At 43.9% G+C, this 16442-nt stretch overlaps 1 protein-coding gene and 1 long non-coding RNA gene across 4 annotated transcripts in view; one reads left to right on the top strand and one right to left on the bottom strand.

The window, feature by feature from the left end:
* LOC112545881 (uncharacterized) overlaps positions 1 to 16442 on the top strand; it is a 55035-nt gene that overhangs the window by 15754 nt on the left and 22839 nt on the right. The window lies entirely within an intron of this gene.
* MBOAT2 (membrane bound glycerophospholipid O-acyltransferase 2) overlaps positions 1 to 16442 on the bottom strand; it is a 173560-nt gene that overhangs the window by 151004 nt on the left and 6114 nt on the right. The window lies entirely within an intron of this gene.

Here is a 16442-nt window from a genome sequence, read left to right as displayed (position 1 = left end):
CAAACCTACAGTCCCTATCTTGTACGTAACCCGGGGACTGCCTGTACCGGGCTAGTCTTTGGTCTGAGCCAGTATGGCCACTCTTATGTTCTTAGTCAAATGGTCAAGGAAACAAGTATGTATTTTTGAACAAATCTCTCACTAGTAAGTCTTATACATGTTAACTTATAGTAACTGAAAATATTTTTATTACGATTTCTTAATGCTGTGATACAAATGAGCGTCTAGTACAAAAGCATAGCCTAGTTTTAGTCAAGAGTATGATACAAAGAAACAAAGAGAGGCTTTGAAGGTATGTCTACAGAGTAACTGGAACCATGTTTTCCAGGCAGGATACATAGAATACTCTTGGAGGAACTCTGCCCTACTGCACATGTGCAGAATTTATGTGCTGGGCAGATTTTTTTTTCCCCACCCAGAAGATAACTTCTGCTAGAAAGCAATTATGCCTTTGCCTGCCAGGGGCTGCTGTGGCTCTAGAACAGAGCAGCTGTTCTCAGGCCAGCTGCAACAAAGAAGAGAAGGCAGTAATCTGCCAGTGCAGCCAGGACATAAAATGTTCAGTTATTTCAAAATACCTGTCAGCAAGTTTGTCTGTAATAATGCAGATTATGAAAAAGATTCAGGAAATGGATATGAGGGGGGAGAGAGAGTGGTGCACATGGGGCTGCTGGGGATCACAGACAGGTTCATAAAGACTATTGGGGGAGGACAGACTGGGTCAGAGGCTGAATGGGAGGTGTGCAGGGCCAAATAGGGATGGGGTTGACTGAATGGAGGTGCAAGGCCACATAAGGAGGAGAGGTGGCTGAGTGCGGGGGGGGGGGGGGGGGGCGTGCAAGGACACATGGGGACAGGGAGATTCATGGACAAATGAGGCCAGGGTGAAGATGTGCCTAAGTTAATAGGAGAACCTAAGGATTAGCCAAAGTCTGCATGGGGGATGCTCCCCCACAATCCCTCCAAACACACCCAAAAAAAGCCTGTTCCATACTTTTCCCAACCACACTCAACAACTCTCCAAGTTCACATCTCGGCTCCTTCCCTGCAATTATTTCTTTCTCCTTCAGCTCCTCTGTTACATCTGACTCTTCCAAGCCTTTGCATTACTTCTGAGCGATGCAAGAAATACAATTCTGTATTGTAGTTTAAATGAATTATTACTCAGAGTTCTGTATTAATATGCATAGTAAGGAATCTGTCAAAAACCAAATTTCCTAAATCTTTTTCAGTGTGAACTATTGCAGGCACACTTGCTGACAGGTATTTTGAAATAAATGATCAAAATCATTGAAACCAGTGTGATTATACTGTGTTATTTTGACAAATGAAATATGCCCAATTCTACAGAATTTTAAAATACTGTGCACAGAATTTTTAATAATTTGACATAGAACTCCCCATAGTAATAAATGCAAACTAAAAATAGCAATGTCTGTGGCAACAGTAGCTCAGGTTACATGTACGTGTACACTGAGGCTCAGGCAGGTTTGTACTTGGATGGCTAGCTTAAGCCTCAATACATAGCCATAATGCTATTTATAGAGTGTCAGCTCAAGCAGAGCTAACACATCCATCTACTGGCTCTAGAGAGCGGCTTCCCTGCTGCTATACAGACATACCCAATACAACTGCAAAGACAGGAAAATTTAAAATAACTACTTTTTTCAAAATGGAATGAGTTGGTCAGGAAAGAAAAATAAATATATCATAATACTATTTTTAATTACCAGTCACTATTTTTTCCTTTTTAACCTTTCTTAGCATTCTCTATATTAGGATTTTAAGCAACTATTTAATATCACTTAAGCCCTCTGCCAAACATTATTTTTTTTTGGGCAGGCCTGGCAATGAGGAGGGAGGTAAATTAATGATAACAAATAGCAATAATTGCTAAGTCAGCACCCAAATACCCCCAAAAAAACATGAGACATACAGAAATAAAATCCCTGACTGCACTCCCTCTTGTTGTCACCTACTACCCCACACTGGAACCCCTATGGGTTATCAAACAAGAACAACTCATATTCCTTGGAAAGCCTGTCCTGAAAGAAGTACTTCCTTAACTCTCACTTCTGAACATCAAACAACTCTCCAGCTTCTCCATCCTCATCATCAGAAGCAAGCCCCCCACCCTTAGACCAGGACACACCAACTCAAAACAGCACCACCAGAACAACAGATGCAACACCTGCAAACATATCTCCATTACTTCAATGATAAAGATCCCGCATGAAATACCTTCCACGATTCTCGAGTCCTACACATGCCTCTCACCACACGTAGCGTACTTCATCCAAATGCCCAAACCTGACAATCACTATACTCTCTCACAGAGAAAAGATAAAAACACCATGTCACCTGTGGAGAAACACTTTTCACAAAGTGACCACTCTGTATCTGACCTATTTGTCCTCATCCTCAAAGAAAACCTGCATAGCAATTTCAAAAGATGAGCCTGGGAACTTAAATTCACAATTCTGTTAGACCAGGAGTCCTCAAAAATTCAACTACAAGGCCACATCATTCAATCTCAATCTTATGGTGGGCTGGGGCAGATCAAGAATAGAAAATATACATACTTTGTATGTAACTCTAATGATCTCAGAGACCATTCCTACCCTAAAGAGCTCACAGTTAACAGACAAGACAGCGGAGGGTCAGAGAAAGTTAGTAAATGTGAGTAGTCATTTTATCTAGGAGTTTGCACATTGACGTAGGTAGGAGCTAGGGATGTTAAATGTAGTTTAATCAAGTAATTGACTAGTCGATGGAATTTGCATCAATTAGTCGATAAGCAGGGGGTCCACAGCAGGGTTAGTTCCTGGCACCTGGAGTTAATCTCGCTGCAGCTCTGCCTATTTAAAAGGCTAGTGTACAGCATGGGGTACCTGGCGCAAGCCGGGACAGCTGATTCCCAGCTCCTACCAGATCTCCCCTGCTGTGCTTCTGCTTTTTAAATGTATTAAGCGCAGGCAGGCTCTTAATACATTCAAAAAGCAGAGGCGCAGTGTCTAAGACTGGGCATGAGCTGGGAATCAGCTGATTCCTGACTCACGCCCAACCCTTGCTACTACTCTGCCTCCCCTGCTCCCAACAGAGATGGTGCCAAGGGGAACCAGCTTTTAAGCTGGCTCTCTCCACCACCGCCTCTTGCTCCTCCCTTTGCTTCTTCTATCAGAGGCAGCAAGAGGGGGAGAGAAGTGACTAATCATGGGACTAGTCATTTACATCCCTAGTAGGAGCTCAGGGAAAAACAAGAGGGGAGAAAGTGGTAGGAAGTAGGAGCAAGGGCAAGGGAGAGAGAAGATGAGGTGGGAATTTCCCTAGAACCAGAGAAAAGAGGATGGAAAAGAGTCTGTTTTACAGGTTTAAGTTTTGTGTTTGCTGCATCAAGTCCTACAGTGTACTTTTCTGTAGCCATGTGTACATGCTTGTTTTGAATTAAATTCTTTATGGAAACCTCATGTTCTACAAATGCAGTTCTACGAGACAGCAAAAACAGTGTTTGCACAAGGGGTAATATATTCTGAAAGGCAAATAGCCCAGTGGTTAAAAGTTGTATTAAATATGCCCATGCTGGAGATCTGTTAATCTTAGTACCCAAAAAGGGTACTTGCACAAGCGCCATTTCAAATATGACTTGCACAAGCCCCATTTCTGAGTCTCTCTGAAGCACACCATGTCCAATACTCTGGAGACCACATCTCCCCTCTAGAACTCTGATCTGAAGTATCTGCTGGCACAGGTGCCTGTAGCTCCTAATGGCTGAGCTTCACTGTTCCTGGTCAATGGGAGCTGCGGAAAGACACAGCCGGTAAGTCCTTGAGACCCAAACTGCTTCCCACTGATCGGCAAAGGTGAATCACAGATATTCAATGTAAACAAACTCACAGCCCACCAGTGAATTACCCTGATAGGCAGCACATAATTGTAATCCCATTGTACTCAGTGGGTTGATCAAAATGTGTTGATGGGCCAAATGTGTCCCATGGGCCATAGTTTGGAGACCCCGGTGCTAGACACTAATAATCATGAGTCTTAATAAAGCATGTGTATTTATATTTTATTACAACAATCTGTAACTCACTAACCCTATTTTTTCCCCCTATGACTACTGGGGTATTAATTGACGAAATCATCTTGAATGGCCTCCTTACAATATGTGCTAATTATTTATACTAAACACATTTATTTTGTGATAATTCTGGGTACCTTTTCCAAATTCAAAGAAAAGCTCCATGTAGCTCAAAAGTTTGTTTCTCTCACTATCAGAAGTTGGTCCCATCTAGTCTATGTAATATCTTGGGACTATTATTGCATGAATCAGCTTGCAATCATCTCAGGCTTGGAAGGATTAGGTTTTTATATGTAAATGTCAGGAAAGGTCTATTTCACTGTACAGACACAACCAGCAGAAAAATATTTCCCTGTATAATAACAGAAATTTACAGATTGGAAAACTGAGAAAAAATGCTGAGAACTTTTAGCAGAATTTGATTTAAGGATATTTATTTTGTATATTCTGATGTGGTGAAAAATTGTGTTTTAATATTCTAAAATTTTAGCTTCCTGAATCTCAGTGCCATACTTTTGTTAAATAACTGTCTGGTTCCTCAATCCTTCTCTCATACTTTCCTGCAACTTCAAAAGTGTATGAAAAAAAAAATCAATAAAATTTGTAAATGCTTAAAACGGATATTCATAAAAATTATTAAAAACAAACAATTTTATCAAGCTTAACTCTATAATAACTTTTTAGACACACAATACAGACTTATTATATCCTTATTAACCTGGGTTTTTTAAAGGGTATCTTGAAAGGGAGGGAAAAAAGTTTAATTTGTGCACTTTTAACTATTTTATATATAAAGGTTCATTAAAAATTATACATTTAAAAATTTTCACTAGCTCTCCAAATAGAATTAGTGTCTTCCAAAATACAATCACTGAAGTAAATACAAGAGACATAAAAAGGAGCAAATGAGAAGGGAAGTAATTTAAAAAAAACAAAACCATCAACACGTACTTTACTTCATCTGATGAACATTTGAGAGAAAATTTTAAAATTCTATCTGCCTCTCAATTCAAGTGTGAGCCAGTAGGTCCTATTCTTTTGGGGAATTAATGGTGGTTTTGGTCTAGAGTCCAGGCACTTGTTCAGGGCGAGCGGCAACAAATAGTCCAGAGCCAAGGGTTTGGTTTGGGGTGGGGCGGCAACAAATAGTTCGAAGTCCCTGTCATAATCAGGAGTGCTGACCAGCACCTGGTGAAAGGGGTTAACTCTGTACCTAGACAGGTATCAGATGGTCAGCAAATAACAATGCAGGTAGGATTTTCAAACGGGAAAAGAGGGGTTTTTCTCTCTCTTCTTTGTTTGGGATTCAGAGCAGTTTCTTCCAAGCACTGAGGGAGATGGAAGATACTTCTCTCCCCAAGAACGGACTTCTTACAATGTGTAAGTAAGGAAAAGTATGTCAGGATTTGCTGTTTTCTTGTTTGGGGATTTGGAAATAAGGTCTGAGCTGTTAACTGTGGGTATGTCTACACTACCCCGCTAGTTCAAACTAGCGGGGTAATGTATGCATACCGAACTTGCTAATGAAGCCCGGGATTTGAATTTCCCAGGCTTCATTAGCATAAAGCCGGCGCCGCCATTTTTAAAAGCCGGCTAGTGCGAACCTCGTGCCGCGCGGCTACACGGGGCACGGGCTAGATAGTTCGAACTACGTAGCCATTCCGAACTATCTGTACTCCTCGTGGGCTACGTAGTTCGAACTATCTAGCCCGTGCCGCGTGTAGCCGCGCGGCACGGGGTTCGCACTAGCCGGCTTTTAAAAATGGCGGCGCCGGCTTTATGCTAATGAAGCCCGGGAAATTCAAATCCCGGGCTTCATTAGCAAGTTCGGTATGCATACATTACCCCGCTAGTTCGAACTAGCGGGGTAGTGTAGACATACCCTGTGTTATTTTTTTTCTTTTGTAACTAAGTCTTTTAGCCCAGGGGGTTTCCCTGAGTATCTATATCAATTGGTGGCTCTTTCCATCTAGCCACTTTACTATGCTTGCAACTGCACCTTTGTTTTGATAATAAAGGATTGTTTTATTTTCTAATTAACCGGGATTGGTTGATTGTGGTGTCCTTAGGACTCAGCACCTAGTTACAAAGGTAGAGTCCATTGTTCTCTGTGGATTCCCTCTATTTTTCCCCCAACTCCAGGTAAAACGGAGGTTGGGGCAGGGGGAAAGTTTTACCTTAAGGAGATTCCCCAAGTGATCTCTTCCCTGTTTTTTTTTTCCCTTGGAATTACTTGGGTGGTGGCAGCGGATTCCCCAAAACCTGGGTATTAGGATTTTGGGCAAGAAGTTTTTGTACCAGAGATTAGAGGCAAGGTTTTGGAGTGCTCGAGGGCCCCCAACTCCTGCATTTGTCATTCCAGAGTGGGGAACAGCCTTGACAGCCCCCAAGCCTTTGCTCACGGCAAGGCAGCAAAATAAACAGTACAGGGGCCCAAGCCCTTGCTTCAGGGTGGGGCAGTAAGCAACAGTCAAAAAGTCCAGCCATGGTTCAGGGCATGGCATCAAGCAAACAATTAAAAAAAAAACCAAATAGTCTTAAGGTGAGTGCCCAGCTGGATCGCCTTGCTCAGGCGGGGGGTCCAGTGGATGTAGGCTGCAATTCAGACACAGCCAAGGTGGAAGACTGCCACCCACTCTGCTACGGGCCCTACCATTCCACTGCATCCCAGCCCAGGGCGCTGGTAGCAGCAGAGCAGTCTGCTGTTGGGTCAGCGTAGGTCCGCTCCACAATATGCTGACCTTGCTCTGGCTCAGCCAAAAGATAGTCGGCTTTCCCTGGGCTTTTTCCACACTTCCCCTCATGCTGTACCTGGGTCCAGGGCCAATCCTCGGGGCTCCGTTGCTTTGGAAGCTCTGGCATGGTAAACAGTCCATCCAGGCACTCTGAGTTGTGGGCCCAGTGGCCCAAGTCAGTCCTCAGCTTCTCCTGGGTCCAGTTCCTCCACTGGGTGAGCAGGGAAAGCTTCTGGCTCCTTCAGCCACCAGGGCTTCACTGGCCTCCTGGCAGGCCTTTTATATCTCTAGCCCTACCTCTTGGTTTCTGGCCAGGTGGGTTCTTAGGGCCACGTGCTGCCCACCAAGTCTCGGGGAGGGGCACCTCCCTCTCGGAGTCAGTGGGCAGCCACTCCAACCTACTACATCATGTAATTTGGGTTGCCAGATGGTTTCAACAAAAACACCAGACACACTTGACATTACATCACAATCTACATTGCATCTTATCTAGAAAATACTGGACATTTATATTTTCTCGGTTATATTTTCTCTATTTGTTTCCCGAACAGAAACTCAAATACTGGACTGTCCAGTTCAAAATCGGACACCTGGCACCTACAAGTAATGATACAAAGTAGACAAAATATTTGAGCCTGGAATTGTTTTAAAAAAATGTTGTTCTTAGACTAAAGTTATAAATGGACAGCTTTATTAAAGGCAACGTAGGGGTGAAGAAAATGTGAGGGTAGAACAACATTCAGTTTTACTGTTTTGGAGTGCATGAAGGTAGCCTTGAACAACACCAAAGATATTAGCTCTTCTGTCTCTGAAATGCACTGCTTCATATGCCCATGCTGACCTATCTACAGCAGTGGTCACCAACCAGTAGATCGGGATCTACTGGTAGATCTTGGAGTCTCTAACAGGTGTTCTTGACTGGTTTGGCCAAGAGGCTATCAAGTGCCAGCACTTCAGCTGTCCTCTCCTGCCCTTTGCCTTGGAGCTGCCCCTCCCTCTGGGGAGTCTCTTGCTTTCTGGGTAGGGCAAGGAGGGGTGCTAATATCAAGGTGCCCCCTCCCATTCTGTATCCTTTCTCCACAAAGCAGAGAGGAACACAATAGGATTTGGGATGGAGTTTGCTGGCTGCTTTTGGGAGCGGGGCAGGGTCAGGGCAGGGGTGACTCTGCCTTAGCCCCACTGCACCACCACCCAGAAGCCACCTGAGGTAAGCAGTGCCCAGCTGGAGCCCACATCCTGAAACCCTACTCCAGTCATGATTCCCCTCATGGACCCCTGCCTTAGCCCCGAGCACCCTTGTATCCCAACTGCCTGCCCTAAGAGCAGCTCAGAACCCCTCTCCCACTCCAGATCTATTAATCCAAGAACAGAGCCTGCACCCTAACCCTCTGCCCCAGCCTTATGAAAGTGAGTGAGGATGGGCAAGAGAGGGAGGTTGGAGGTAGAAGGGATGGGGCCTTGGATAAGGGGCAAGGGTATTTATATATGAGGTAGATCTTGGATTGCACTTAAATTCAAAAAATGATCTCATGCATAAAAAGGTTGGAGACCATGGATCTACAGAGTCCACCAGAAACTTTCTCCACAGAGGCAAGGATAAAATATACAGTACATTTAGCCAGACAGCCCCATCCTGCACAGGATATTGCCAGAGGGACATGACAGCTTAATAAGAATGATGTCCCAGAAGTTTCAACTAATTATCCCTTTGAGGGGAAGGAAGAGTAGCCTTGGGAGGGGACACAAGGGAAATTAAGCCCTTAACAGCATTAAGCCCCAATTGGATTTCAACACAATTATCCAGTGAGATTGCAGGTAGCAGATAACCAAAACATGACTGTTCCTCTGCTACAAATCCTCCAAGAGTCTCAGAAGAGTGCAATGAAGAACAAATGGGTGAGTGAGATTCTGTGGCCTGCAATGTGTAAGGAGGTCAGACTAGGTGATCATGATGGTCCCTTCTAACCTTAAAGTGTATGAATTTAAGTTTATGATGTATCGTGCTATGCAGGTAGCACTGCCCCCACCCCCCCCACCTCCATGCCAGCAGGGGAAGATCCATGAACAAATTAGCACACCACACACAAATTTGAAAGTAAACAAATCTAGGCACTGACAGATCCTGAAGGCACATGAACAAAAGCTCTGTGAGTACATGAATGGGAGACTTCCAAGACATGCCTTCCACAGACTATTTTAAAAACTGATTGAAGTAATCACTTCCCTCTCTGACAGAACACGGTCCTGTAGCCCCGCTGCATTATCTCCTCATCTCTATTGTTCATATTTGGGAGGTTTGGCACATAAAAAAAGGCAATTTGTTAGGGATGAGGGAGGTGGATGTTGGACAGTGGTTACTTTTATTTAAACCCACAGAAATTCCTTGTGAAAACATTATTAACACAATATTGAGACAACTAAACATACCAATTTAGCACAAAGGAAGCTATGAGCTTGTTTAAACTAATACTAATATGCATCAAACATAACACTTTCATTCTCTGTCAGTCTTTGAGGGGTACATGATGGAGTGAGGAGAAAGGAAAGGAGCAGTGGGCACAGCGGAAAGCTTAGGCAGAGAAGAGCAATAGGGAGACCCAAATGAAGTGCTGGCCAATATGTGATCAACAGATACTGTATACCAACCAACTCAAGAAAGGACTGGAAGTAGCATATGGATGCTATGTGCTAGTGATGCTTTTGGGGCAGGAAGGATGAAAGGTGAGAGTTACAAAGGAATGAAGCAATTTCTGCTTTCGGTCAACATAGCTCCTTGTTAGGGATAACTTTTGAGAGACCCATTTGACTATACAGAGTCTGAAAAACTCCAAACTGCACACAATCCAGGGTTTCAAAGGAGGCAAGAGGAGAATGGCATAACTGTCAGAAATATACCTTTTAGTGGAGATATCCAAACCCAACGTACCTAATGAAATCACTTCCAGAGAGGCCTAATAGCATTCCAGTTTCAAAATGTAGTTGCCAAATCCTACCACATGCTGATAGGTAAGTGTCAAAACTTCCCCAGACTCACTGCTGGGGGTGGAGAGGACTTCTTGTATATTTGTTTGTTTTGCTTTCAATAAAGACTTCCAAGACATGCCTTCCACAGACTATTTTAAAAACTGACTGAAGTAATCACTTCCTTCTCTGACAGAACACGGTCCTTTATTTTTAAACTTAGTCCAAGAAAATTATGTTTTTATTCTTGGCCCAATTTTCCTCACTACCACTGTCCATAACCTTGAGTACAACTGCCCCATCTTTCCCACTCTGTATTTGCAATAGACAACTAAAGACCACAATCCATAACAGCTGACTGTTTCCTCTTCCTGTTATTGACTGCCAAAATTTAGGCAGCATAGGGAATCTTGCTGTCCAACAGACTCCTTTCCACTACGAAGATTTCTCTATGTCGCAGACTGACAGACATACTTTACTCTCCTACTGTCAAAGCAGTACTGAAATGGAGGAAGGGGAAACTCATGCCAGCTATGCCCATCGTAATATGTGATTTCATCAAGAAAATTAATCTTTGAATTTTCTGAGGTCCCATTATCACACAACAGTGAGCATGTGATATAGTATTTGATAAAATACTAAAATATTAAATGCAAAGGAACAGCATAATTTTCTATAAGCTTAGATGCCCATGCATCATTTGGAAGACTATTTGCATTAACCACAAGAAAAGCTGAAAAGTCCGACAAGGTTGATATTAACAAATGCAGGCATCCCAAAGTAATTTAACATTTCAATTTGTCAAAAACCAAAACTAGCATCAGCAATTTATATTAAACTGCTGTTCATCTAGGTCAGGGGTCTCCAAACTACGGCCCGCGGGCCGGATGCGGCCCGCGAGGCCCTCTCATCCGGCCCGTGGAGTCATTTTTGTCTGGGCCCTTCTTGCCGCGGGGGGGGGGGGGGGCCCTGTCAGGGGTGTGCGGCGTGTACTCACGCCGCGCCGGGGCAGGAGAAGCGGGCCGCTCCGCTGACAAGCGGCCGCGCGGCGGCAAATGGCGCAGGGGGCGGGGGTTAGCACGGGCGGCGTTCCCCCGCCCAGACTGACAGGGCAGCCGGCCAATCGGGGCAGGATGGGCGGTGGTGGTAACGCCCGCCCGGCGACGTGCGGGGGAACGTGAACCCCGGCGGGAACTTTAAAAAGGTGACCCCTTCCGCCCAGGGGGGAGGAAGGAGTGAGCGGTGGCAAGCAGGAGGGGAGGACAGCGTGCAGAGGAAGGGGAGAGCAGGGGGAAAAGCCCCCCCCCCTTCCGGGAGAAACGGATTCGCAGGTCACTGTTGATGTTAGGGACAACAAATCTAAAGCCAGAAATGTCTGCTATTTTGGCAGCCAGGAAACAATTTCACCATTCACACTAATACAGGTGTTCATGTGTAGTGTATCAATGTGTTATTAAATAATAACTGAATAAAATAATATTAAATAAATAATTAAAAACAACATCCATGTGTTGTTTTTTATTTGGACCTCAAGTGTGTAGTCGGCCCCCGAACTGCTGTTTGATAGTTAATGCGGCCCTCGGGCTGAAAAGTTTGGAGACCCCTGATCTAGGTGGTATCTTTCAATTCTTGCATCCAACTGAGCCACCTACCAACTCTTTTCTTCCTATGGCTATGTCTAGACTACATTCCTCTTTTGAAAGAAGAATGTAAATTAGGCAAATGAAAAGTGCAAATGAAGTGCGGATTTAAATATCCCGCGCTTCTTTTCATATTTGCATCCAAGTGCTTTTCCGAAAAAAGGTTTTTTGAACGTGAAAGTGCAGTCTAGAGGCGGTTCTTTCAGGAAAAAAAAAACATTTTTTTTTTTTAAATGGACACCACATTTCAAAAAAGATGTGGAGAAATTGGAGAAGGTCCAGAGAAGAGCAACAAGAATGATTAAAGGTCTAGAGAATATGAACTATGAGAGAAGACCGTTTAATTTGGAAAGGAGAAAAATGAGAGGGGAACATGATAGCAGTTTTCAGATATCTAAAAGGGTGTCACAAAGAGGAGGGAGAAATAAATTTTCTCCTTAGCCTCTGAGGATAGGAGAAGAAGCAATGGGTTTAAACTGCAGCAAGGAAGTTTTAGGTTGGACATTAGGAAAAACTTCCTAACTCTCAAGGTAGTTAAACACTGGAATAAATTGCCTAAGGAGGCTGTGGAATCTCCATCTCTGTAGATATTTAAAAGCAGGTTAGATGGACATCTATCTAGACAGTGCTTGGTCCTGTTGTGAGGGCAGAGGACTGGACTCGATGACCTGTCAAGGTTCCTTCCAGTTCTAGTATTCTATGATTCTACGGACACGCTACTTGAAGGCTTTCCCTGCTGCTCCCATTAGATGGAATCCAGCTAATGGGAGCATTGGAAGGCCAAGCCTAGGATATCAGCTTGGGAGCAGCATGGGGCGAGAAAGCAAGTAAGTGCACCCCCTTACCCTCATGCCCAGATCCCGCACTCCCACCCATCATGAACCTTCCCTTGCTAAGACCACACCCCCTCAGCCTGCTCCTGCACCATCCCCACTGGCCAGACACCCGAACCCCACCTTGCTCCTGCACCTTCCCTTGCTCCTGCACCCTCTCTCCTGGCCAGTTAGCAAAACTAAACTATCCCAGGAGAACATCTTGTTTACAACTATCTTGCAGCCCAATGAGTGGGCCTAGGTAGCCCATCACTACTATAGATTCCACAAACCTATAAGTTGTAGTCAGATCTTCAGCCCCCCTCTTACCAGTGCCACTCTGAATTAATATTGCTTCTTTTAACATAGAGAGACAGAAAGCCTTAAGTTCATGAGTTCAGCAGTCAGGTGGGTCAAAGAAACCAGAGACATTTCTATACATGGAAATTTAGTGGCATAGCTTATCACTATAGTATTCTACTATGACTTCCAGTGTGGACACACTTATTCCAGAATTAGGATGCCTTTTTCTACTTTGGTTAAACAAACCCAGAAGAAAAAAAATAATTAAAGGTCTTGTTTACATGGGGAAAATTGCCTGGGAGAACTATAACTATAAATGCATTGATATAGCTGTAGTATTGTAACTAAGTATTATCAACCTTAAGTTGATAATAAGCTCAAAGTCAAACTCCCCAAAATCATGAGATTAAAAAAAAAATGACTTTTTGACCAAATAAAAATTGTATCGTGTTTTTGGTTGTCTTGGTTTTTGAACTTCACTTACCTTCCAATTCCACTCAAAGTGATCATTTGTGTTGCCAATACTTCCAAGTTTATTATAGTGACTTTGGCTCCTGCTACAAAGCTCTCATCCCAACATATGCCCTTGCTCCTTCCCAGCACCCTAATTCTCTATCAATTCTATCCACAACAGTTCTGCCCAAATTCTCCATAAATTCTGCTTCATCCACTTCACTTCAATTCCACTTGCTCCTAGAGCTCTTCACTCCATTCTCCCTGCTCCTTTCCAGGCCTGGTGTTGCAGGGAGGGAGAGCGGAGTGGAAGAGAAGCCATGTCTTTGTTCACAGGCATCCTATAGGTATCAATTCTTGACTCCACATTATTTAACATGTTTATCAGTGACCTGGAAGAAAATATAAAATCATCACTGATAAAGGACACAAAGATTGAAGAAATAATAAATAATTATGAGGTCAAGTTGAGTGACCTGGATGGCTCGGAAAACTGGACTCAAGCAAACAATATGCATTTTAATATGGCCAAATATAAACATACCTAACTAAGAACAAAAAATTTTGACTCCCCCTCACAATGCTAGAGCCTAGAGGTCGAATGCAATCCTCGAATGCATACACAGGGGAATCTGAAATAGAGGCAGAGAAATTATATTGTCTCTGTATTTGGCACTCGTGCAGCCGATGCTAGGATACTGTGTCCCCAGTCCTCTCTACAATTTAAGAGGAATGTTAAAAAAATTGGAGACGGTTCAGCAAAGAGTCAAAAAGTGACTAAAGGGTTAAAGCACAAACCTTATTTTAAGATACAAAGAGCTCAATATATTCAGTTTATCAAATATTAGGTTTAAGGGTGATTTGGTCAATTGATAAGGAGAGACCTGAGCAGACAGAAACATCTACCTGCAGATGCAGGTATCCACAGATAGAGTTTGAGATCAGTAGATCTGCAGACCTCCACTCCCAAGAGCCATTGCAGCCAGACAGGAGCGGTATCCCATCCTACATAGGAGCCAGCGGCCCACACCGGCAGCTCATCCCACCAGCACAGCTGCAGTGGGACTGTTAGACCCCAGACAGGAGATGCAGCAGTTGGGGATGGGGATGGGAACTAGGGAAGTTAGATATCGGGTAACTGAATAGTTGAGTAACACCATGAATTTTTATGAGTTACTCAACAATTCTATAGTCCCTGGGGGGACAGCAGCCAGTATGCTTCGGCCCCACTCCTGCGGAGCCCCTTGCCTGAGCTACCTGTGGACAGAGGCTGCTGTGACGGGTGGAGGTGAGAAAGAGGGAGAGGCTACCACAAAGCAGTCTGTCTGCAGCGAACCGTGGATAGAGAATGCTCCGGCAGCAGCCCCAATCCACAGGAGGTCTCAGCTCCCCACGCAGAGAGGCTACTCCGCATCCCATGGAGCAGCCTCTCTCCAGACCCACCTCAGACAAAGGCTGTTTCACAGCTGCCTCCCCTGCACCACCCCGCATGCTGCTGCCTCAGTTAGAGTCAGCAGCACGGGGAGGGAGGCAGGCAGCACCACAGAGCTGATGCTGGTAGGAACCAGCTTTTAAGCCAGCTCCCCTCAGCACCGGCTCCTGCTCGCCTCCCCCACCTTGCTGCTTCTGATACTGAGGCAGCAAGGGGAGGGGGAAAATGGGTGTAGTTGACAAGATTAACGAATAAGTCTAGGCTTATTGGTTACTTGTATAGTCAACTACACATCAACATCTCTTCTGGGGATGATGAAGCTGCGCTGCCAGGAGGTGCTGCCAGTGTAGGGTGCCAGCTCCCAGGTGTGACAGGACTCTGTTCCTATCTTTTGGCCACAGTGGCTCTCAGGAGTAGAGTCCTGCAAATCCTGATGTCTATCCGCATCCAGGGGTAGACATTTCTATCCGCACAGGGCTCTATTGATCTGTACCCACATGGGGAGCCAATATTTGATAACAGGCTCTTCAGTCTAGCCTACAAAAAGTGGAACAAGTTCCTGTGGCTGCAAGTAAAAGCTTGACAAATTCAGACGGGAAACAAGGCAGTTTTTTAATAGGAAGATAATTAGCCATTGTAACAACTTACCAAAGATTGTGGTGGATTCTCCATCATTCAAAATGTTAAAATCAAGATGGGTGTCTTGCTAAAAGATTTGTTCAGGGAAATCCTCTGGCCTGTGTTGTACAGGAAATCAGACTAGATGATCACAGTGGCCCCTTCTGAACTTAGAATCTACTAATTTTTTAATAAGTAGGGGGAGGAGAAAGCAGAACTGCTGACTTCTTTCTGCTCCCTCCCTCAATACCTTTCTTGTTAGAATGATGTGGGCTCCTAAGAGGAGGAGGGAGGAAAGTTAATTCTTCAGGCTTTCTGCCAAGTCCTGACTGGCTACTTTCCTCCAGGAGGCAGAGCTGTGAAGAAAGCAGGCAATCAGAGCAGCTCACACTTCCCCAAGAGAGCTAAAATTCACAAGAGATTTGGAGCTTCTCCTGTCATCACAAGACCCATGTTCCCATTTCAGTATATAAGTGCAAGCACAGTTAACTCCAAAATATACTTTCAAGAAAGGCTGTGAAATTCCCATCATTGTAGGTTTTCATAAACAGGCTGGACAAATACTTTATCCTGTCTTAATGCAGAAAGCTACACTTGAGAACCTTTTTGAGGTGCCTTCCAGACCTACATTTCTATGTTTCCATGACAGGGATGTAAGTGACTAGTCAACTATCCAATAAGCAGAAACTCACTGGATAGTCAACTAGTGATGCAATTACTTGCTTCTTTCCCCCTCCCCCTTTGCTGCCTCTATCAGAGAGATTCAATGAAAAAGGGAACACAGACTTGTAGAAGAAAGAAGACTAGGAAAGAAGGTAAATATTTAAAGGTATTGGATCCCTAATATTACTTCTCTCCTAGATTTAATTTTTAATTCTCACTCTTCCCACACCTATCTGTAGGACTACCTGATATGGGTACAAAACTCTCTCAATAAGAGTTAAAATAAAGACCTGGTATCTTTATACATTCAAATAATTCTGTAATTTTCACATCTTGGAAATCCACTCAGTGACCAATTAAAAGTTTTTCCAGATGAGTATAGTGACTTTCACTATCAATTTCTGCGGAATTTAAGTTTTTATATTTTAAAGAGTTACATTTCTAGTCCCTACACTGCAATTATAATTTTCCACATTCCATTCCTTGTATCTTATTTCATATATGAAATATCTCACATTGTCTTCCTAAATTTTCTGAGAAAGCTCCAGTGATGTTGCCACTGCTCAGAACTTTGACAAGCCTGACCAGAGTGAAATTAGCAAAACTGTGCTCAGGTTCCCTGCTGATATCCAAAACAGAGCAACTATCAAGGAAAACGCTAGCATTCTGAAGCAGCAACTTCAGTTAATCAGAGCAGGATGACTTAAATCAGAACCTTAGAGACTGATAGAGCAGTAGAGATCCCCG

Source organism: Pelodiscus sinensis, chromosome 3 (assembly GCF_049634645.1).
Source record: "Pelodiscus sinensis isolate JC-2024 chromosome 3, ASM4963464v1, whole genome shotgun sequence".
Taxonomy (NCBI): Eukaryota; Metazoa; Chordata; order Testudines; family Trionychidae; genus Pelodiscus; species Pelodiscus sinensis.
Note: the sequence above shows the minus strand (reverse complement) of the source record. Positions and strands in the feature narration are given on the sequence as shown.